The sequence below is a fragment of the Hermetia illucens genome, chromosome 1, assembly GCF_905115235.1.
Source record: "Hermetia illucens chromosome 1, iHerIll2.2.curated.20191125, whole genome shotgun sequence".
Classification (NCBI taxonomy): domain Eukaryota; kingdom Metazoa; phylum Arthropoda; class Insecta; order Diptera; family Stratiomyidae; genus Hermetia; species Hermetia illucens.
Window position 1 is genome coordinate 132,887,670 of NC_051849.1, and position 23,042 is coordinate 132,910,711.

At 40.0% G+C, this 23,042-nt stretch overlaps 1 protein-coding gene across 1 annotated transcript in view; it reads right to left on the bottom strand.

Annotated features, from left to right (window-relative positions):
- Positions 1-23,042, bottom strand: part of LOC119646743 — a 302,554-nt gene that overhangs the window by 228,687 nt on the left and 50,825 nt on the right. The window lies entirely within an intron of this gene.

Genomic DNA, 23,042 nt, shown 5'->3' on the forward strand with positions numbered 1-23,042 from the left:
TATTTCTTTGAGAAACCCGAACGAATAGACAAAGAGAGAGAGACGTGACGCGGAATTGTGATTCAGACTTATTATTGTGGTTTTAGATGAAGTAGCGAACCCGATTCTGCTGAGTCATTCTTGTCAGCACAAAGGCGAATGACGAAACTGACGGGACTCTCTCCTTTTTCATCATGTATTAGACAATTATTTTCTCACAGGCCACAGACCAAAGCTTAAAATACCCAGTTGAGTTTGCTTGGAAGCCCGGTTTCAGATAGGATTTTGAGTAGTCAAAATTCAAAGTAATATTGGGATCCGATGTGCCAACGGAGGCTGAAAATAATTCCTATTATCAGCTGAAGGAAGGGTTGACAATAGTTTGCTGGAGTAAATGGTAGAAATAAATAACGCCGACAGGTGATGAGCATTGCTATGAAATTCCTTAGAGTACGTTTGCTCTATGACATGAAACGTCAAATCAGATCCGCAACCTTATCAACGCCGTTCCGAAAATTCAATACATTGGATAGTCAGGAAATGCATGTCGTATTTTGGCCGCTGTCATCAACTTCCCTTACACCTATAGCGTCTTCGTTCAGATTACTCAATAAAATGTTTCAGCAGTCCTGATCCCGATTTGGAATAATAACGTGAAAATTGAGCAGTCTATGGTTTATTTATGGTCTCAATCAAAATATGGACACCATATGATTATTATTTTATATTATTTTTAAATATTATTACATCCGTTTATTGTCTGTCTATCTGCCTGTCACCTGCACTTTCCTCGAAAACGACTAACCGTACTGAAATGAAATTTGAAAAACATGTGTACCATAAACTATAAGATCCTAGCAGTCAAACCAATTTAAACGCTCCTTGAAGCTTCCTTTCGGTCTGTCCAAATAACCTGGTTTGTCCTTCAAATTTGATGGTAAGGTTCCAACTGGGAACCTTGTCACATTCGGTAAATAGCGTCATTTTAAGTTGGATTTAAGGGTGTGAAGCGGATGATTCGTAAAAAGTGGAATTTGGTTTGCTCCAACGTTGTGGAGCTTCTGTCCACCACATGTACTTTTGTACTAAAGCGTTGATATATCGCCAGGATACTTAACACTATCATGTATTCGTTTTAACAACAAACTAACCCGCTGCAGTAATCTTTCTATTCCTCTCCAGGGCGCCGTTTGCATAACATATTTATTTATCTCTTCGGGATGTAGTTATTGCTCGCAGTCAACACACACATTCTTGATTATCCTACAATCTGACGTGGATATCAAATAGTAGACATCGCTTATCAACCTGTATTTGACATTATTAAAAAAAAGTGCTTTTTATCCTTAGTGCAATGGGTTACAACGTCACGTCGTTCAGTCTAAAACCTTAACCGCGGAAAGGACGGAACGACTTTTTCATAGATCTCTTTTCCCACCGGAGCCTAATTGTGAGTATTTTCAGGGTACTTTCACCAGCTCTTCCCATCTCACTAACATTTACTAAACTTCTCAAATTCGCGTGCCTGTTGCTCATTATTCAACCTCTTTCTATTCAACAGTTCTTCCAATTCCTGGTTGGATTTTAAGGCTTTTCTTAATTGCCGCTTCAAACCATTCACTATAATGTTTAAATGTTCCGCGTCTGAATCCCTCTTTTCTCACTCGCACACTTCCAGTTTACTGAAGAAGAAAATGTCGCTTTTTATTTCCACTTTCTATCTTCAAGCTTCTAACTTGGTCTCTATTTGCTCCGTAGGAAGGAGAAGACTTTTGTTAGAGCTAGATAAGCAAAACTTTTGCCGGAGTCGAGTTTTCTGGCAGACGATTTGAAAAGGATTGAGGATTTCCCGGTGATGCCTGATCAGGAAACCCGACGGTTACTTTGTTCATTACGGAACAAAGTTATGTCAAAAAATCTCTTTGGGTCTGGGTTTGGCCATCCAGTAAACCATGTGCTCGAAGTAGGTTTCTTAGTAAACCAAAAAATGAAACCTGCTGCTATCGGCTTTGAAAGTAAAAGCGAAAGGCTATGCCCTCGCAGACGGTCCCAAGTATGATATCAAAATCATACTTGGAGACTTCAACAGTCAAGTATAGGGCTTACATAGGGATACCAATGATAACGGGCTGCGTATTCTTCACACATACGTGGGCCTCTCCAGAAGGGATCACTTTCAAACAAATTGACCACGTGCTGATCGTGGGCATAGTGCTCCGAGCTCGAATTACGACACCGCCTACAATCCCCTCTGACAATCAAGTGAGAGTGAACACTGAAGCTGCTCATAAAACAGCCCTCCGCAATAATCGCAGTCAACAGATGCTCTGGAGATGAAGCATCAACAATTGATCTTCACAATCACCTGAAGAACGTTACATTGATACGGCCACAAACATACTTGGCCCCAGCCGCCAAAAAGTCGGAACGGTTGGTTTGATGATAAATGTAAGCTAGCAACGGAACAGAAGAATGCCGCATACCGAGTGAAGTTGCATTTTCAAAGAACGCGGGCACGCAAAGAGACTTATCACGAACTCCATCGAGCGGAGAAGCGACTTCGCAGACGGAAAAAGGAAGCCTGGGAGAACCAACAAGTCTGTGAACTAGAAAAGTACAGGGAGCAACCGCACCAGCCCAGAAGTTTTACCAACAAGTCAGTAGGATGAAGCCTTATACACCTCGATGCTCGTCCTGCCGAGACAAATAGGCAAATCTGATTTTCGACAGAATGGGAATATTGGAGTGATGAGTTGAGTATTTTGATGAACTGCTCAACAGCCAAAATATCGACGAGTTGGAGGTCCCGAAAACTGAAGACGATGGACAAATGGTGCCACCACCAATCATAGAAGAAACAGTCCGTGCAATTCATCGGCTTGAAAATCAAGTCGCCAGGAGCCGATGGAATTACAGCCAAATTGGATAAATATGGACCAGTTACAACAAGCGGTTTATCAACAGATGCTCAAAGTATGGGCAGCGAATCAATTCCTGCCGACTGGCACCGGGGCATTATTTGTCTCATACATAAAAAGGGGAATATCACGCAGTGCAGTAATTATAGAGGTATCGCGTTGTTGAGTACCATCTGTAAGATATTCTCCACTATCTTGCTAGTTCGGATAGCCCCATACATCCAGAGCATCATTGGCCCCTAAAGAAGCTTCATTCTAGGCAAATCAGCGACAGATCAGATATTCTCTATGCGGCGAGCGATGGAAAAACCGTTTTGATATATAATCAAATTGATAAGACTGACTAGGCTGTCCCTGACCAATGTGCGAGGCCAGATAAAAGCAGCAGCATCACTCTCGAGACCATTCGACATCAACAACGGTCTAAGACAAGGGATGCACTATAATGTGTCCTTTTTAACCTGGCCCTGGAGAAAGTAATTCGGGATGCAGATGTAAATGCGAGAGGCACCATCCTCTTCAAGTCTACCCAACTACTGGCGTATGCTGACGATATTGGCACTATGGGAAGAACAACCCGTGATGTATAGTCTACCTTCACCCAGATCGAGCAGGCGGTGCGAGATTTTGGGCGCGCATTAATGAAGGTAGGACGAAGTATATGGTGGCGACATTAGCGCCAAAGCAAAAAAAAACGAACAACATCAAGTTGCACTGTTCAAGCGAAAAAAATGAAGATAGGAGACCACAACTTTGAGACCATTGAAAATTTCTCCTATCTAGGGTCGAAAATCACAACCGATAACACCTACGACGAGGAAATCCGGGCATGGTTGTTGGAAGCCAACAGAGCCTCTCTGCAGTCGTCAGGGAAAATTTCGAACAATAACGTTGTTTCTATTATTTGTGAGGACGTAGGCAGACCAGGCATTCGCGCACTCCTCCAAAAATATCGCAACATTACTACCGAATGTAGTCTCCCTTAGCCAATTAAGCATGATATCCAGCACCACATCAGTACTACTGGTTCTCCAATTTTTCTCGAATGTTCTTTCTCTACCACTTTTGGGCAGAAAGAGTTTGAACAATTACTTAAGCAGGGTATATGCACACTTTCCAACAGCTATTGGTCGTCTCTACTCCATTTCGAGGCGATTGCTGACCGGAATCTCATTCCACTCAGCCAAGACTTTGGGCATTATTTGGCAAACAGTCGTGTTTTTACGACTTTGGATCTCACTAAGGGGTATCATCAAATACCTGTAGCTCCCGGTGATATTCCCAAAGACAGCAATTTGCATATCTTTTGGACTCTTCGAATTCATACAGATGACTTTTGCCCTGTGCAATGCGACCCAAACCTTACAGAGATTCAACCAGAAAATTTTAACTTCTCTTTTGTCTACTTGACCTTCTGGTCGTTTCTTCCACCGAATCTGAGCATTGGACACATTTCGAATGCATTTTTCAACGCCTTCTCGAAAATGGCATAATTGTCAACTTTGACAAATGCAAATTTCTCCAGCTACAGATGAAATGACTAGGCGTTCAACCCGACCCATCCTGAATTTCTAGGCGCATATCTTAGTATTAAGCACTTCCGATATTCCCTTGAGTGCAGGTCGTTCACTTTGTTCACGGACCATAAACCTTATGGCAAAAGACCAATAAGGCGTTCCTTCGCCATTGGTACTTGGCTTACATCAGCCAATTCACATCGGGCATTCAACATGTCAACATGTCTCCAATAAGTATTTCTGGCATGCCAAAAGTTTAGTCACTAGACATGCTAGGAAGGAAGTAGGTGCGCTTCCACACTATACACCCCGACATTATAGGCCCTTTGCGAGACTTGCACGACTACAAGTATTGCCTCACGATCATTGATCCGTTTACGCGATGGCATCAGACAATACCTCTAAAGGACGTAACAGCACAGTCATGCACTGAGGCTCTTTGTCGAGAGTGGATTCGTCACTTTGATGTTCTCGCCGTTAGCATCACAGACCACGGAAAGCAATTTGAATTTACTCCTGGGATTCAAACGTCAACGGACAACTGCATACCATCCGCAGTCCAATGGGATGATAGAACGTTGGCATCGGACGCTGCACGGAGTCATTACGGCGCGCGGCTAGCCATCCTGGTCACAGGTCCTGGCTTTCGTTCTACAACCGTTCGCGAGGAGTTTGCTGTCAGCCCTGCTGAACCGGGGTCCGGAGAGAAACTTCGACTTCTTGATCCTCGACAAAAGAGACGGCCTTGGAGAGATTGGATCGTTGCGCCTAAAGACCGTGCGCAAATTAAAGTCACCTCGCCACCTCGTCACAGGCAGCTGGTGGTCCATACCCCTGGAGAACTTGAAGTTTGTACCCACGTTCAGGGAAGGACTGATGGCTTCTGGAAATCGCTACAGCCACCATACGAGGGCCTCTGTAAGATATTTGAGCACGCGGGGCGGTGATTCAGTCTGGACGTCGGAGCAAGTTCAAGAGGATCTCCTTGAACAAGCAAAAGCGCCACTTTCGATTTGACGTCCGCGAGTCGAACCTCTAGGATTCACCTGGAGCAGATTGCTGTCGCGCAGTGGTACCGGGTGCACTGAGAGAGAGCGCAATATGTCGCGAGGCCGGTTAGAAAGCAGCCTATGCTTTTTCATTTTTTGACATTTAACAAAAAATGGAATTGATTTAGAAAAGCTTAGCTTCTCATTCGACGAGAAAAGAACTTCTGGCTTAGAATTTAGTAAATATAGTTTTATAAAAAGTTGTGATTAAATAAATAAATATAAAACATAACAAAAACAGAAAATATAGCAAAATGTTCTAAAATAAATAATGTTATTATATAGGTTTTTCAAATAGGCGAGCGGACAGATATCCTTGTTTAGGAGATCGTAATGAAGATTCCTTTTTTTGTAGGCAGCGGCCATTTCCAACAGTAATTATAAAGAGAATTATTGTATAGTAGCAGATTTAAAAAAAAATAAAAAAAACTTAATTTCTACCTTCTAAAAAGGGATGTATATAATATTCAAAAAAGATTTCGTTTCAATGTGATCACTTTTTTCGGAACTGCAGGCGTAAATTCCCAAGAAATAAAAAGCGAAGGAATAAGGAGTAAACAAACCAGAATTAACTTGGAATCAGAGCCTCCCAAGTTCTCTTCCGTATAAATGTATGGTGTAAAGGGCATTGAATTGGTCTGACTGAATTCTGTTGGCAATAGCAAATTTGCCAGTCTCTTTTTCAAGTGAAATCGACTTCTACATATGTGATTTTAGTGCAAAAGTTGCCTACATTCTGTGTTTTGACAACACTCATCACAGAAAATATACTCATATGTACATACAAATATGGTATACTTACCCCTACAAAGAGGCAAGGGCATTAGAAATCGTTGGAAGCCTGAGTATAAGTAAACTCCCTGATAGCCTGTGGCACAGGTCATTTATTAAACCAAAGCTTCTAACATAACTCAAATAATCGGAATCAAAGTGCATATGTATTATGGCTAATTTTCTCAAGTATTCCCTTTCATATCTCAAACCTAGCATTCCTCTTTTATCGTCAGAACGTTCTTCTGCGGTGGTCGATAAAAAAGGCATACAGAGATGTCAGCATCTCCAAGCACAGCCGAGGTTCCATTCAAACACGACGATAGCGGAAAAGGATGCGTTCAAAGTGCAAATGCCCATGAAATGTATGCAAACGAGGCTCGGGGCACATTCTTCATGCGCTTCCACGATTTTACTTTCCAAAAGGCATTTATGATTATAATCATTCCATACATCAAAGCACAAGAGCCCCTTACTTCTCAGGCGAGTAATTTTCGTTACTTTTGAGTAAAAAGTGCTGACGTTTTTCAGATCCTTTCATCCAAATTGCTGGAAAGCTTTTGCAGTTAAGGAGTACGCATTTGAACTTCCATAGAACTACTTTTCACTTTTTAGGTTTTATTTTCCGGGCGCATGACATAATTTAAAAGCGATTCAGTTTGGAGGGCCTCAAAGTGTATGGCAGTAGACGTACTTGGAAGAATATGCAGCCAGGCTACTGCTGCACTCGTATGCATTGATCAGGGCACCTTTATGATTATACCCGCGTTAATATGCATAATTTCTAGCTGCAGATTTGAATAAAATTAATAGGAAACTTGTATTGAATGTTGGGTTCGCCTACCGCCGATCATTTTGACGTGGGATTTTGGAAAACCACGTCTAGTAGACTAGCAGTGATATTCCCCAGAGTCGAGCAAATCAATATTCATCTCACCAAATCGTGCTTTTGAGGTTTCAATGCATTCATGATTGTCGGAACGTATTTTCCCAGGCGTGCAATTTATATATTGCTACATGAGTAATTTTTATTTGCTCTGTTCTGTCGAACAATTTGTTTATTCAGATATCGCATGTGTTCGTATTTGTCGCCAGACTAACCACAAATTTAGATTATCCTGGTTTTGGTTTCGGGTTTGATAAAAAAAGGATTAAGTTCATATATTGCTTCATGTGCTACAATTTATAAAAAATATAATCAAACGAATAAAGATATTTCTAGAGAGTAGATACTATGCCACTTTTTATCTCGCCACTGAAATAATTGATTATTAATTCATTCATTGGTGCTTGAATTCTGTGTCCGGATAGCTGAGTGGTTAGAGCACTGGGTTGTCATACGGAAGGCCGCGGTTCAAATCTCGCTGGTGGCAGTGGGATTTGTATCGTGACTTGACGTCGGATACCAGTCGACTCAGCTGTGAATGAGTACCTGAGTCAAATCAGGGGAATAATCTCGGGCGAGCGCAATGCTGACCACATTGCCTCCTACAGTGTTCTGTAGTGTACCGTTACGGTCTTGAATGAAGTGCTCAAAACACACTTCAAGGCCCTGATCCAATATGGATTGTTGCGCCAACGATTATTATTATTATTATTGGTGCTTGAATTCTAGGGACAAGCTTAAAATGTGCAATTAATTCTGGTTACCAACATCAATATGGTAATAAGTAACCGTCTAGCCATCGGGAAACAGCTTAGCTATCTAAGGAGTGGTTATTGTGTGGTAAAGAAAATTGCGCTGGTCGACAAATTTGAACTTAATTTTTGGCAAACGAAAGTTTCATGTTTATAACGATGAGTTTTGGTTTTCTGATGAAAAAAAATTTCGCTCGTGCAGTTTCTTTTTGAATAGTAAACTCTTTCTTTGGGAAGGCCTGCAAGAGGAATGTCTTGTCATTGTTTAGATCTGATAAACAAGTCGGGAAACCGGAAGCTAGACGCTTCAGGCATGAAAGGTTTTGTGTATTTCTTTTATAACGAGATTTGGGGGTGCATTTGCCCCATTAGCATGCAGCACGTAAAATATGCATATATTATGTGAAAATACCCACTTTCAAGTGATATTAACATTCATAGTCTTGAATTTGCAGAGGAGTGCAGATTTGACCTAGTATAACTTTGTTAGTAATAATGTGATTTTCATCAAATTTGGCAGGATCATGATCTATACCCATGCCTACATTGCTGCAAAATTTTGTGATTCTAGGGTGAACTTAAGGGGGGTTTTCCTGTTAATTACTAAAAATTATAGTAATATACTATTATTAACTTTATTTGAACAGGTATCGATATGGAGGGTATTTCGGAGCCTAGGCACCATATAGTGGCAGCCCCCTGATTTTTTCCAGATTTTTCGGTTGGGTAGTTCCTGAGAATGGGTTCGTTGCAAAAATGACCACTTTGAACCCCCCGCACTCCCCACCTTTTCAGCAAAAGTGAAAACTAAGACCGGCTTCGAAAAGTACTAACCGAGACCTTTAATTTGATACCCCACATGACTATATTTGATGAAAAAAAAATTTAGACCCCCCTTTTGCATGTATGGGGACCCCCCCTTAAATTCGTCGTAAGAGGATGTAACTCACTATATGCGTGAGCGTTCACAGTTCCCACCTTTCTACCAAATTTGGTGTCAATCGCTATAACCGTCTCCGAGAAAAATGCGTGTGACGGACAGACAGACAGACAGACAGACAGACAGACAGACAGACAGACAGACGGACAGACAGACAGACAGTAAACCGATTTTAATAAGGTTTTGTTTTACAAACAAAACCTTAAAAATGGCTGAGCTACAGAGCACCAAAGTTCAAATTTCATGCTAATTTCGTTATTTTTCGGATGCCAGCCCCGTTTAGAAAAATTTTCTTCGAACTACCAAATAAAGAAAAAATGTTTTATTTTTTTTACCGATACTATACTGGCTGCTAATATTACGTATATTTTGAGCCCAGCCGGACCATTTTTTTTCTAATTTGAAAAGTTTGTCTTCTTGATTGCTGCGCACTTTCAAGAAGTTATGTAGTTATAAAAATTGATTGTCATGCCTCGTTTTTAAGAAGCAATGATTCCAATCTAACCAATCAACACATCATCACAAGTGTGGTCCTGACAGTTTAGTAGCTATTTGAAGATACCCCATTTTTGACATGCGTGAAATTGCAACTGTATCTGCATTCCGTACTCACAGTAGAGAACAACAAGCAGGTATAACTTCCGTCTATTCTCAAATTTGTATTAGTGAAAAGATCTACCAAGATATGGGTGATGCATGCAACTTTTTGAAACAGGAAGTGAGTATGACGGATGCATTCGTATATGTATATGTTCTCATCTGTGTTTGGTGACAAGTTGTTATTTCTGTTTGACGCAACCCGTAACCTTATGTCAACGTTCAACAGTATATCCAGATGTGCAGCCAGTGACAAAGTCGATGCCACAACCCGATTCGCTACCAAAACCGAAATAAGTAGTGGCAGTTCATTCTTCTGGAATGAAACGACAGACTGAACTGAATGATTTAGTCCGCGACCTTTATTCGTCGAAATCAAAAGCAGAAGTCCTTGCATCTCGACTGTTCCAGTATCGGTATTTGTCCTCTGCGGCGTGGTGTTGCGTTTCAACACGGGTGCCGTGCTCCTTAGTTCAGTAGAGATTTAAGTAGGTCTTGCATCCACCAGTATGAATGCTAAGCCATGCACTTGGTATAGACTGGTACCGCTGTTGCTTTTCTCAGCGGGGCTTTGATTGTGGTCACAAAATCATTCCGTGTCCTAAGAAGACAGTGGGATTAAGTCTTGCAGACCGGTGCTCACGTTAAACCCACAAGGACTTAACTGTCCTCTGAGACAAAAGTCACATACTATCGGAAGCGAAACAAACAACTGGAAAAGTTTTTTTATGGGATACCCAATTACTGCTACTTTTCCGACACCCCAGTCTTTTTGGTGCACTCCAGTAACAATATACTTCTGTTGAATGGCGCCTTTTTATTGATGGAGGCAGCTTGAAGTCTGTTTTACTCCATAAAGGAAACATAAACTACTAATAGGGCTACAAGACGGCAATACAAAGTATCCATGCTTTATTCTTCCGTCTTTGTACATTATACTCGGCCTTTGGACGGATTTCGTCAAAAAGTTGCCAGCTGATCGCCCAGCTACTTAATATTTGAAGCAGAAATTTAAGATTTCACCTAAAAATGTTGAATCTGGCATTTTCCATTGACCTCATATCACGGCGATGTATGAAGGCACTACATTCAGCGGTTGTTTGTCTCAACTTGAATTAGAAGCATGGAAAGCATATAGGGATATTGTTCATAACTTTTTGGGCAATAGCAGAAGAACAGATAACGCGGAAGAAGAATAGTTAGTAAACATAAGTCACAGATATTAATTTTACCAGGTGTTGATTTGGAATATTCAATCTTGATTTTCAGGTGCGAATGTGACCATCAAGATGCATTTTACTCTTCAGATATTTGAATTTTTTTCCTGAAAACCTAGGTGCCGTGATGAGCAAAGTGAGCGCTTCCATCAAGATAAGGTGGAAATTGAGAATCAATACAGAGGCTTTTGGGATAAAGGTATAATTGCGGATTACTGATGGTTCCCCATACGTGAGGACGAAAGCGAAAACAAACGAAGAAGTTCATGTCGAAGTTCCTTTCAAAATACCGCGGCCGACAATACGGAGACGCCGCAAATGAAGCAATTTGGCAAACCAAATTAAATACAAATAAGAAAGCAAAAGCTGCGTTTATGAAACTGTATAAAGAGCAAGGAGGGACATTTTAAAATAAATAAACATTCAAAAATTAGTTGGTCGACCTAATCTAGATAGGCAATAGAGTTGCCATTTTTCATTCCATTTTGATCCGGCTGGGCTCGAAATATTCGTAAATTTGCGGAAGAAATTTTTTTATGTTTTTTTCCTATCAGAACACTAGAACTCGATATGAAAACTTGCAATTTTCAATGTGAACCAGTGTTGGTGAGGTCATTTTGTGGGTAGTTTCGTAGTTAAGTCCGGTTCCGCAGAAGCGTTCATTTACACGACTCCTGACCATTTTGGGGGAGTAGCTTGAAGGATTGTCTCTTTTATGTTCATCTCAAGGCTTTAAGTCGCGTAAATGATCGTCTCCCACATTTTTTTGGGAATAGTTTCCCGTCCGAGCTTTTGGGAAAGACCTTTCCAATGTTGATTGTCAATTCTTTATCGTTTCCTTGTGTGGTTGGAATTACGGAGGAACTTGATTAGATACAGCGCGTGTTGTGTTTGATCGCTTAGAAAAATTGGATTTTTGAGGATTGTATGGTCGATATTAATTAATCATTTCCTACCCGTTGGAAAAAGGAGTTGATGAGTGTGATTATTGGTAGGAATATAGCGATAATTGGGTGATGCTGCACTCGTACTACACTTGACCATATCTTATCCGCATTCGGTTGTTGAATTCAGTTGTCAGCCTAAGATTAACTGATTTTGAAACGCACTTTTATCTTAGATATCTTTATTAAGAAGGCTAAAATTAACTGATTTTGACCGTTCTTCTATTATGTATTTTATATATGTCTTCTGAGTTCAGTGGAATGTAAGGCCTCCACATAGTTTCTTTCTAAAATTGCAATAACCGAGTTGAAACGCAACTCCCCGTTTCGAATTCTCCTGAGACATGTAAATTCAGATAACCTCTGGTGAGGTTTCGTAGTCGAAGCCACTTCAGATGAGATTCCGTGCAGACTCGCCTTAGAGCATTCGCCAAAGTGAGTGCAGGATTTCCAGGTGCCACTATGTGGAATTTCCCCTCGCCGACTTCGCGTTGTTTCAGTTGACAAGATTGCTGCCCCGTCTACCTCCTCGCTACCTCAGAGAACCACAGTTCAAAGACGAATCGTAACATCCGTGACAACCGGAATCAGAACCCAGAGCCAGAAAATCTGTGCACCATCATTTCGTATATCTGTACTTATTTAAAAATCCTTGCCAGATTCGTCATTGAAGTAAGTTTCCTGGTGTAAAAATCCAAATTGAACTGCTAAGAGTATTCACAGTTACATTAATTTTGACCTCCACCAGTGCTGATATCTCCCTTTGTTGTTAGGGATCTGAAAGTATATACCATTATACTGAACTGCTATTATTACTATGATCTGAAATGAAATTCATAAGATACCGCAATTTCAAACGGAAGGTATCCTCATTGACATCAACGGAGAGACCCAGGGCCCCGAAATCGAAGGTAAATATGACGATTTAGCGCCAAACATCGATCACGTCTTCCAAAATTTGGCGAGTCTAGCAAGCATACTTTGTTTTTATTAACGAGAAAAATTAGCAAAGCTTCATTTCTGATCATAGTAATAAATTTTGCAGTTTTCGCGTCAAGTAGAGATACAAGTAATCCGTTAAAAAAAGGAATATCGTTTATGGCAAGCCCAGACTGCGAACAGGCATAAAATTATTTAACCTTCGAGCTTCATATCTCCGAACACACATTTTCTCGGCCACTGAACAGTCACCTCAATCCACCCGATCTACAAAGCAAGTTGCAAAATATCGGAATTCGAGTATCTGACTTAAGAAAGTTGTTTTGTCAAATTTTTACTCCCGGTAAAGTGTCAAGTTCACCATTTTTCTTTCAGTAAAACAAGTCTCAAGAGGTGTTCCAACTAATCTTAACGGATCTCTGTGGGTGGAGTGCCTTTTCCCAAAATCAAATCTAGAGCAACTGCCCAATTTTTGAAAAGTTTCGTCCAAGCTCAGATTCAAAAGTCCGTATTTTAATGGCGGAGCAGAATTCGTAAGCCCCGAAATGTCGATAACCCTAAAAACCACGAACTCAACGGTATCTGGCAACCGAGTGTAGTCTGCACCAACAACGGCGTCTCTGACTCTGTTCAAGATAGTCTAATGCGTACTTATGTATTCTTGATTGCACCATCTTTCGGACTAAAGTAAAAAAAAATCGAACTGGCAGGTCGCCATATTCAATTGAAAAGAATGGTAATGGAAACTTCAAAGGCCGAACAAGGCAAAGTAGACTAAATTTCACAGGCCGCTCTGTTTGCCTCAAGCTGTTAGGTCTTGCCCCGGGACGACCTTAATGACGTCAAAGAGGAAATTAGGCTCTGTGTGAGTTCGAAATTGTACCGACTAATTCGTATTTCTACACCAAGAGAGTAGTGCCCTGAAGTGGCGGTGAGGAAGACAGAGCAGCAACCCTGTCGGCTGAACCAAAACCAAGTGATCGAGGAGAACCTCCACAAGGTGACATCGGGAAGCGCTGTACTGATTACTGTTGGTCGTGATACAGTAGACGAACACATCAAGAATTGTATAGGTCATCAGACCCGAGACTGCATAGAGGCTCATCGGAAGTGGCTTCGACCACGGAACCGTACCAGGAGTCTACTGACACCTTGGGAACCATGGTGGCTCTCTAAACTTACATGTCTCACGGGTATTCTTAAGGCATGTACTTTCAGCCCGGTTATTTGCGGTTGGCATCTTAATGGAAGTTTGTTGGGGGTTGTGGTTACGCCTAAGTGGACAAGAAGGTATTCGGGCCTCAAGCGTGGAGTTCCGCTTCAACTCGGGTGACGTACTCCGTATAGTTCGGTAGACATTTAGGTAGGTCTTGCATCCACCAGTTGAGCCATGCACTCAGTTTAGACTGGTACTGGCGCCTGAATGAACAACTAGCTTGTCACAGCGGGGATCTTACTGTGGTCACAAAATTAATACGTGTCTTAAGCCAGTGGGGTTAAGTCAAAACGAAGGACACTCTTGTGAAACTGCCGACCTCAGAAGTGAAACATGGGGATTTTTGGATTAATTATGAAATATATGATAGTACGTTATTTGCATAAATATATTATTCTACTAACAGAAGTGACCGTTATTGATCTGAAGGTGGGCTCTTAAAACGCCTTACTTGGACATGTGAAATGGAGGCATTGTCTTGCTGATCGCACCAACAATGATGAAAAGCTTATAAATTTCCGCTTTTTGCAGCATTTTCAGCATTATTATTATATTGTTATCAGTGGAACACTCTATCATAAAGTCAGTTGGGTTTTGACTGATCGAGGACGAATGTCTAGGTAGATCGGCGAACTTAGGAAACTGAAAGCTCTTTTGAAATTGAAGTTACGCATTGTAGTTTTATTACCGTTAAAAAGTGCGAGGAATACAGTATAGTGTATGGTTGCCCTGGGGCTTCCAGATGTTTCCCAGAGAGTAAAAGAAGCGTATGATTCCCCAAATTCCCAAAATAATCCCGCAACGCATCAAAGGACTTCTCGAAAAATCGGCACACGGAGAACAGACTGGTTTCTTGATTGCAATGTGTATGTGATTGCCAAATCGAAAGTTCATATCTACGGGCCGGTGACATCGAGCTTAATGTCGCCGACCCATTAATGCCGCTAAATCCGTTTTCACTATTTCGTCGAGGTAACTCAACATAACATCAACATCAGAGAGACTATTCGGCAACAATATTTTGGTGTACGAGTAACACACGGAAAGTGATCGCTACTGTTATTTAATAGCTGCAGGCTTTCATTTATTCATATCTACCTCATGTCACCAGGGTTCTCTGATCTAAGACAATAATAAATAAATGACTTTTCCGACTTCTACTTCTTCAGTCTGTGCCCCGTTCATAGCCTGGCTGAGTAAACAACTTCTACGACGCAGGGAACAAATACCCGTGGACGTACTAATCAAAAGGCAGAAGTGGCATTGTGTAGGTCATGCATAAAGAAAGAGCGTTATCTCCATTACGGATTATTCCATTCAATCGAAACCAGTATCCCAGGATGGTCGACGGGTGGGTCACCCGAGAACTACATAGCGCAGAATAAAGAATAAAAGGTGAAAGCTTCTCGGAAAGTTAAGGAAGGATCTAAAGTACGTTGCTAAGAACCAACAACGATGGCGCGTAGGTGAATTTTACACGTTGTACCCCACATAGAGCCAAATGGCAACCATATATAGTAAATTAGTGATTATTATGAATGCGTTACGTTGTTGATACTACAGCCATGTATCAACTGCAGTGAGACAAATTTTACATCTTTCCTTGTTCACAGCGAGGGAGGATTTCCCTGCATGACACTATGGGCGGAAAACAGCGTGCCCAAGGAGCAATATAGTGTTGACACTTCCATCTTTCGACCACGATGCATATATCTTGACTTGAGAAGTTTCTAGAGAAAATGCAATACAGACAATTTCGACACCTATAACATATAAATTTCAAGTATAATTTTTAATTAGCGAATTTTTTTCCTCGGTACATTTACAAAGGGAAATATGAGAGTACTTAATGCAGTACAGTGAATACATATATGAATAAAATTCCTTTGAAAAAAAAAAGAAACGTCGCTTGCCGAGCCTAATAAAATGTTGTTGTAATTAAAAATAGGGAAAGGCCAACTCATTTGCAAATAATTGCTTTCTCCATGAACGTTTCGTTTTAAACTGTAATTATGCACATACGCTATAATTTTCCATGCCATCGTGCTAAGGGGGTTCAGTACTCTCCCCTTTCGGAATGAAAGCAGGAAATATTTCAGGCAGGTGATTTATGAGAGAAAGTTGTGAATAAGTTTGTACTTCCCAATATACACATTATACATATTTCAGCAAAATATGCATGTAAATATCAGTTCCTTACCGTATATGCATGTTCACGTTTCCCAGCCATGTTTAAAACTCTATGGAAATATCTAAATTGTTGCAGTCACGGTGCTGCAACTATTTCATGGAAGGAATGCGTGAATGTACTGTGCTACTGCGATCGCACCACTAGCCTAGCGAAATCCCTTGACGTGAATCGACAGACATTTTTTAACAGAGGGAAGATTTCTAGTAAATGTGAATTCACGTTAAAAGGAAACAAAGTGCTTAGAGGAGTGAAAATTGTGATTCCAACAATTTCTTAATTGGGACGAAATACAAATTTGTACAACGAAAACACCAAAAGCAATAGGGGTTAGGAACTAAAATACGATATTAGAAAACTAAAAAATAGCTCAGCCATGTACGTACATCAAAGATATTATTGAAAACGAGCCGGTTTGTGGAAAGTACTCGCTTTGAAGAAATGTGGTTAGCGGTAGAAGATGGAACCAATATCAGACTCGCATAGATATTAGGGCATCAGCAAGAAAAATGACTGGTTTGATGGCGAGTGTCAACAAGAAAAAACCTTGTAGGATACATGAATGGACCGAAAAAGCAAGATCAGAGGACTATCTAATTGCAGCCTAATTTAACGGGTGACGCATAACAATTTGAGAAATGCATACGTGGAGTGATTACGAGAATGATGTAAATATAATACAACATGAACTTCTACAGAAAGGAAGGATCTATCATTTTAGAGGCGTGAAATTTGTAAAAAGGGGGTGCTGTGTTTGCACCGATTGTTAAACGATGCATAAAGTGCAACTGTAATAACATCAACCTTCGCCCACTTTACTAATAATTTAAGTAGCTGAGCTACCTATAAATGAGCTTCCATTAACCAATGGTGGGATACGCATGGAATTGATTAAAGAAGTGTATTTCATCAATAATTAATCGAAAAAACATGGAGTTACATATATCGACAAATAAACTGCCGCTTAAAATTGTCCAAAGTAAATGAAAACTATATTTCAACCTAATAGGAAACACCGAGGCTCTTTCAGAACAGACAGATCTACGACCAGACAAATATTCATAATCGGATAGATGCTACCATATCAATCTTTAGGTGATACTGTGGAAAATTGTTGGAGAACCGATGCCGATTGCCCTCTATCTTTAAAAAAGCGATTTAAAAAATCATTTGATGGAAAGCACTGTATTGATAATAGTCAACCTAATATCCTTAACATTCAGAGTTTAATACTATTAGCAGATGTCAAGAATTTAACCTGCTTAAGATGCTTCATGAATGAAATTTGAATATTTCACGCGAATGTCAACTATTCTCGTTAATTATGACGTCAGCATCAGCAGTAAATTAGCGCGAAATTGCTAAGTTTGAACTGCTATAACTTTGCCGTTAATGACTAAGTGAAATTCGGCATGTATATAGGAAATATTGTCCCCTATGTGGGTGCGGAGTAATAAATCTATTTGAGCAGATATCGGAATGGAACATATTTTGAGGTCTAAATTCCAAGCGCACCTTTTTTTTTCGAATTTTTGGAATGCGTAGTTTCCGAAAATGAGAACTGTCTCACTTTAAGTGTAACCATTTTGACTTCTTACCCGCGCACTTTGCAATTCACATCAAAACGAATTGCAGACTCGGAAAGTACTAATTGAGACCTTTCATTTGATATCCCACATGACTATATTCGATGAAAAAAATTTTTACATCGCCCCAATTTTAAGCCCCCCTTTAAACTACACGTAAATTTATTTCATAGTTCACATATGTCCACCAAATTTCGTTCGGATCGGTTTAGCCGTTTTGGAGAAAAGTACGTGTGACATGCAGTTAGACAGACAGTGAATCGATTTTAATAAGGTTTTGTTTTACACAAAACCTTAAAAAAAATCTGTTTAAATTTCATAAAGCAATATAAAACATCGACTGCAGCTGACTGAGGAAAGGTAGGACTTAAATAAGAAGTAATTTCAAAGTATTTGCTATTGCAAAAAGTAGCTGCGGCCAATTTTTTTTCTATAAAACAAAACTTTATTAAAATCGGTTTACTGTCTGTCTGTCACACGCACACGGGAACGGTTATAGCGATTAAGGGGGCCATTCTCAGGAAAAAATCAGGAGGCTGCCACTACATGGTGCTGGGCTCCAAAATACCTTCCATATCGATAACTCTTCAAATAAAGTTAATAACAGTACAGTATTATAATTTTCAGTAATTGGCTGAAGAACCTCCTTAAGTTCATTCTAGCACCATGAATTTTTGAGATGATGTAGGCTACAATATAGAACATGATCTCTTCAAGTTTAGTGGAAATCGCACTATTACTAACAAAGTTATAATACGTCAAAACTTTTCGTACCTGAAGCGTCCACCTTCTGGTTTCCCGAATTGTATTTGAAGCATAACCACATGAACATAAAAATTAATCTATATGCTTAAAAACCTTTTATAATTTAAGGAATAATTAAAGGAGTCAGATGTCCTGTACGTTCAACCCCATTTCTGCATTTCTGTACTGACACCGAAAAACAATTTTCACTGTCAAAAATTTCGATGTCATAGCCACAGCGATTCGCACTTAATGGCGTCCGACACGAAAGTTGCTCGCTCTGCACACATTACTGTTTCCTTCTTGCGCATTGCGTTATTGTATTTTCGATCACCCTAATGTTCTTAGAATCGGTATCAAACAGAATCTTAATTACGAACTTCCGGCCCAGAATGAGGTATATATCAATAATACAGCGATACATATCAAGGGAGACTTCCGGTGTGACGATCTTGGTAGGTGATCTAAATACCAAGGTGAAATCGTTTGGGCCATCAATGCACTCCAGTGGGCGAAGGATTCCGGACTAAACGAAATCTTTCCCAGAGACTTTGAAAATGACAGTCTTATGACAATTGGAGGGGTATTTGTGTGCTTCTTGCCAACACAAAAATAATGACCAAAATTATCCCAGAATTCACGTTCAAAATGGAATCCACCGATACCTACGTCTTTCTCTCCCTCGTTATCGACGATGTTCTCCAGGGAATGCAAACTTCTCATGAAATTGATGGAGGCCGTTGAAGCACATTGTTGAGAACCAACAGCGATGTTGGGTAATTTTATTGACGAGCTATGCCAAAGGTAGGGCTATATATGCTGTCAGAGAAAAATTCCAGTACCGATGGCACATGTGGCCGTATCTTCAAGTGAGTCCTCTACAGGTTAAGGTCTGTTCACTTTTTACTACTGGATATAATGAAAAAAATTCAAATAGCCAATCCAGTTCAAAATATGTCAAATTTTTCTTGTTAACCATGAATAATGTACTGAACAAAACAAATCGTGTAGATAATTAAAACAGAGAGCTGATTTATTTGGTGATTGATACTCAAATGTATATCAATTACTTGACATAACACAGAAGTTAAGGGGGTCATCCCGTGTGTCGATTTCGCTGAATCGAATTGTATCTAGATATAGTGTAGAATATATGGGTAAAGTGATTTTTTGATATTCGGAGTCGTTCGGAAATTATAGTGTTAAGCACGTGATAAGTCACATGCTAGATTTATGTTGATCGCCGTAATAAAGCTCGCATTTATCCGAATGACGCTCGAATAACTTCGCTAAAAGGACAAAAATTGAAGGCAAGGCCATGTGTTTCTTCAAGAAACCTAAGGTTTATGATTTAGATATAGCAGATTAATGGTCAGTTAAGGTTTTATGGCTAAAAATCGCATTCTACTTTTTAAATGCGTTTTTCTCGAAACTGCATGTTGAAAACCAGATGCCACCATAGCCCAAAATCTATCCAACCAAATTCTTTGAAATTTTCACGACTTATTCAGAACATATTTCTATGGTCGGCAAACTAGGATAATTGCAATTCCTTCAGTAGGTTTTTTTTATTCATTGAAGAAGCCGTGAAAAAACACCAAAATTCGAAAAGAAAGTTTGACACGGCACTAAAAATTGAGCTTCTAATACTTTTTTTTATAATCCTAGTTTGCGGACTGCAGTTAAGTCTGTACGTTAAAATGCCGTTTACTTTTTTTCTTTAAGATGATCACAGCGCCCTCTAGCGTGGCAGCAGAAAAACACCTTTTTAAGGTTTTGTGTAAACACAAAACCTTATTAAAATCGGTTTACTGTCTGTCTGTCCGTCACACGCATTTTTCTCGGAAACGGTTATAGTGATTGACACCAAATTTGGTAGAAAGGTGGGAACTGTGAACGCTCACGCATACAGTGAATTACATCCTTTTACGTCGAATTGAAGGGGGGTCCCCATACATGCAAAAGGGGGGTATACAATTTTTTTTCATCAAATATAGTCATGTGGAGTATCAAATTAAAGGTCTCGATTAGTACTTTTCAAAGCCGATCTTAGTTTTGACATTCGTTGGAAGGGTGGGGAGCGCGGGGGGTTGAAAGTGATCACTTCTTTAAGGGTGCCATTCTCGGAAACTACTAAACCGAAAAATCTGAAAAAGTCAGGAGGCTGCCACTATATGGTGTCTGGGCTCCGAAATACCTTCCATACCGATATCTGTAAAAATAAAGTTAATAATAGTATATTACTACAGTTTTTTGTAATTGGTTAGAAACCCTCCTTAAGTTCATCCTAGTACCATGAAATTTTGCAGTGATATAGGCTATAATATAGAGCGTGATCTTACCAAGTTTGGTGGAAATCGCATTACTAACAAAGTTTTAATACCTCAAATTTGTTGCTTCTTTGAAAATTGAAGACTATGAATATCAATATCATCCGAAAGTGGATACTCTCACATAATATATGGATGTATTACGTGCTACGTACTAAGAAATACACAAAACCTTCCGGTTTCCCGACTTGTTTTGTAGATAAATTGCCATGTATTTCAATAACCAACTATGCTGTCGGGGTGGAATGCACGCTCAAGATATTAATAAATCTATGGTGAAAAATTCGTGTTTGTATCTTTGTCCAGTTCTTCACAAAAAATTTCTAAAGAAAATAAAAAAAATGGCCTTCACACGGGATGACCCCCTTAAACAAATCGGAAACTGGAGGCTCGAGGTATGAAATTGTTGATTTTTTATGTAAGAATATTTTGGCACATGATGGTTCCATTTATATATAACTCGTATTGGGTATAGCTTGAATATACCTGATATTAAATTCAATGTGGTGCTGACGTTTGACTTCTTAGGTAGTAGTAATTTGACGCGGAAGCGCCAACTTTGACCTACTATAACTTTGTTAATAATAAAATAATTTCCACCAAACTTTCCAGCATGACGTTTCGTATTAGGTCTACGATGAATTTAAAGGGGGTGTGAAGTAGATTTTCAAAATATAATAATATACTTTTATTAACTTTATTCGAGCAGATATCCGTATGGACGATATTTTGAAGGCTAGATACTATGTGCGTAGACTACCACGGTTTTTGTGTGCTTTTTCGGTTGGGTAGTTTCTGAGAAAGCGTCCTTAAAGTAATTAACCCTTTCGGCCCTTACTCCCTTTCAACTCATTGTCAAAACCTTTTTCGCAAAGTACTAATCGAGATCATTTATCTGATACTTCACATGGCAACATTCGATGAAACAAAAATGTTACACACCTCTTTTACGTGTATGGAAACCTCCCTTAAGTTCAACATGGAACAATGTAACTCACCACTTATAAGGCGATCGCCAGGTCCAACCATTCTACCGAATTTCGCCACAATAGGTGCAACCATTTCTGAGAAAAATGCATGCGACAAACGAGCAGACAGACAGTGAACCGATTTTGATAAAACTACAAATTGGTCAATTGTTCAAGCGTCATCCCACTGCTTCAATTTTGCTTCCATGATAGAAACATTGGACATAAATTATTGCTTTCCTGTCATAGGAGTATGTAACTAACCATATTCTAAAATTACGTCCAGAAATCAAGAGTTGCTTGTTTTTCGAATACTCTGTAGCGGATGCAGATGGTCATAACTTCAAGGGCACGCTGCCGAAAGTAAAAACACTGCTTAATCCGTCCATATGATCCTCGTCAGTCAAAGGCCAGCAAAAATGTTTAAACCAGAACGTTTCAGCAAAGCTATTCAGGATTAAAAACTGCAACCCCATGCAAGTGAAACTAGCGAACCTCCGGCTTAGGCAACGTCCTATTCATATTTTTTCCTTTGCTCCATGACAATAACAAATGAGAAGTTACGTTGGCGAAAAGTGAAATATGTTTGCTTGACATTGCACCTCTCATGCGCTAGTTATTTGCAGCTCCTAGCGTTTTTGAAAACTTGGCATGCCCAAGCTAAAAACGACATCGACGGCTACTTAGGAAATATTATGCCGCAGATCGCCTGCACCCCAATTTGTCCGAGTAAATCTCACATTGATTCCACTGCGAGTCTCAACAACCACGCCAGCCACTTCAAGTACTCGTCGTACTTTATGAAAGTGCAAAAACCCGTGTGGGAAGAGGAATTTACCGCAACGGAACGAAAGAGCGAAAGTGTTCTAGATGCATTTGAGATTAAGTGCTCTAGTGAAGTCATAGTAATAACACCCACAACTCATAAATCATTTTCGCAAGTGACATTACCAGAAACCAGTGGTTATATGCAGGAGGATAGAAGTGGGATTAGCAGAAGATTTTTGAGTGTTTAGTAATTCAAGACGCTGGCTGCAATGCATCTTGCCCCGTTCTATTTTTACTGCACACGTCCCGGCAACATAAATTCCGCCACTAGAAGATGCACTCTTGAGAATGATTTCAGACAAAACGAGAACGTTTTGCACTCACGGACATTATTAGGTGGCACATGTGAGGATCTTCAGACAAGGAAGAAGGCGCCTTCTAACAACTATGTCGGCCCGAATATGAGAGTTTAATAGGCTCGTAGACATTATGACATCATTTTCGCAATCACTGATTCCCAGCAACATTAATCAAATATTTTCGACATGCAACAAGACCATATATGTGCGTACGTACACGAGCAGCGGCGTGAACACGAGAGTGAATCATTAGAGTGTTTCCCCGGATCGAGAGGCAGGACTCAATAAAGTACGTAAGTATATGGGATATCCGAATCAGATAAAGTGTATTATTACCCTGGGCTCATTCATTCCCATGTACACATGTGCGTGTA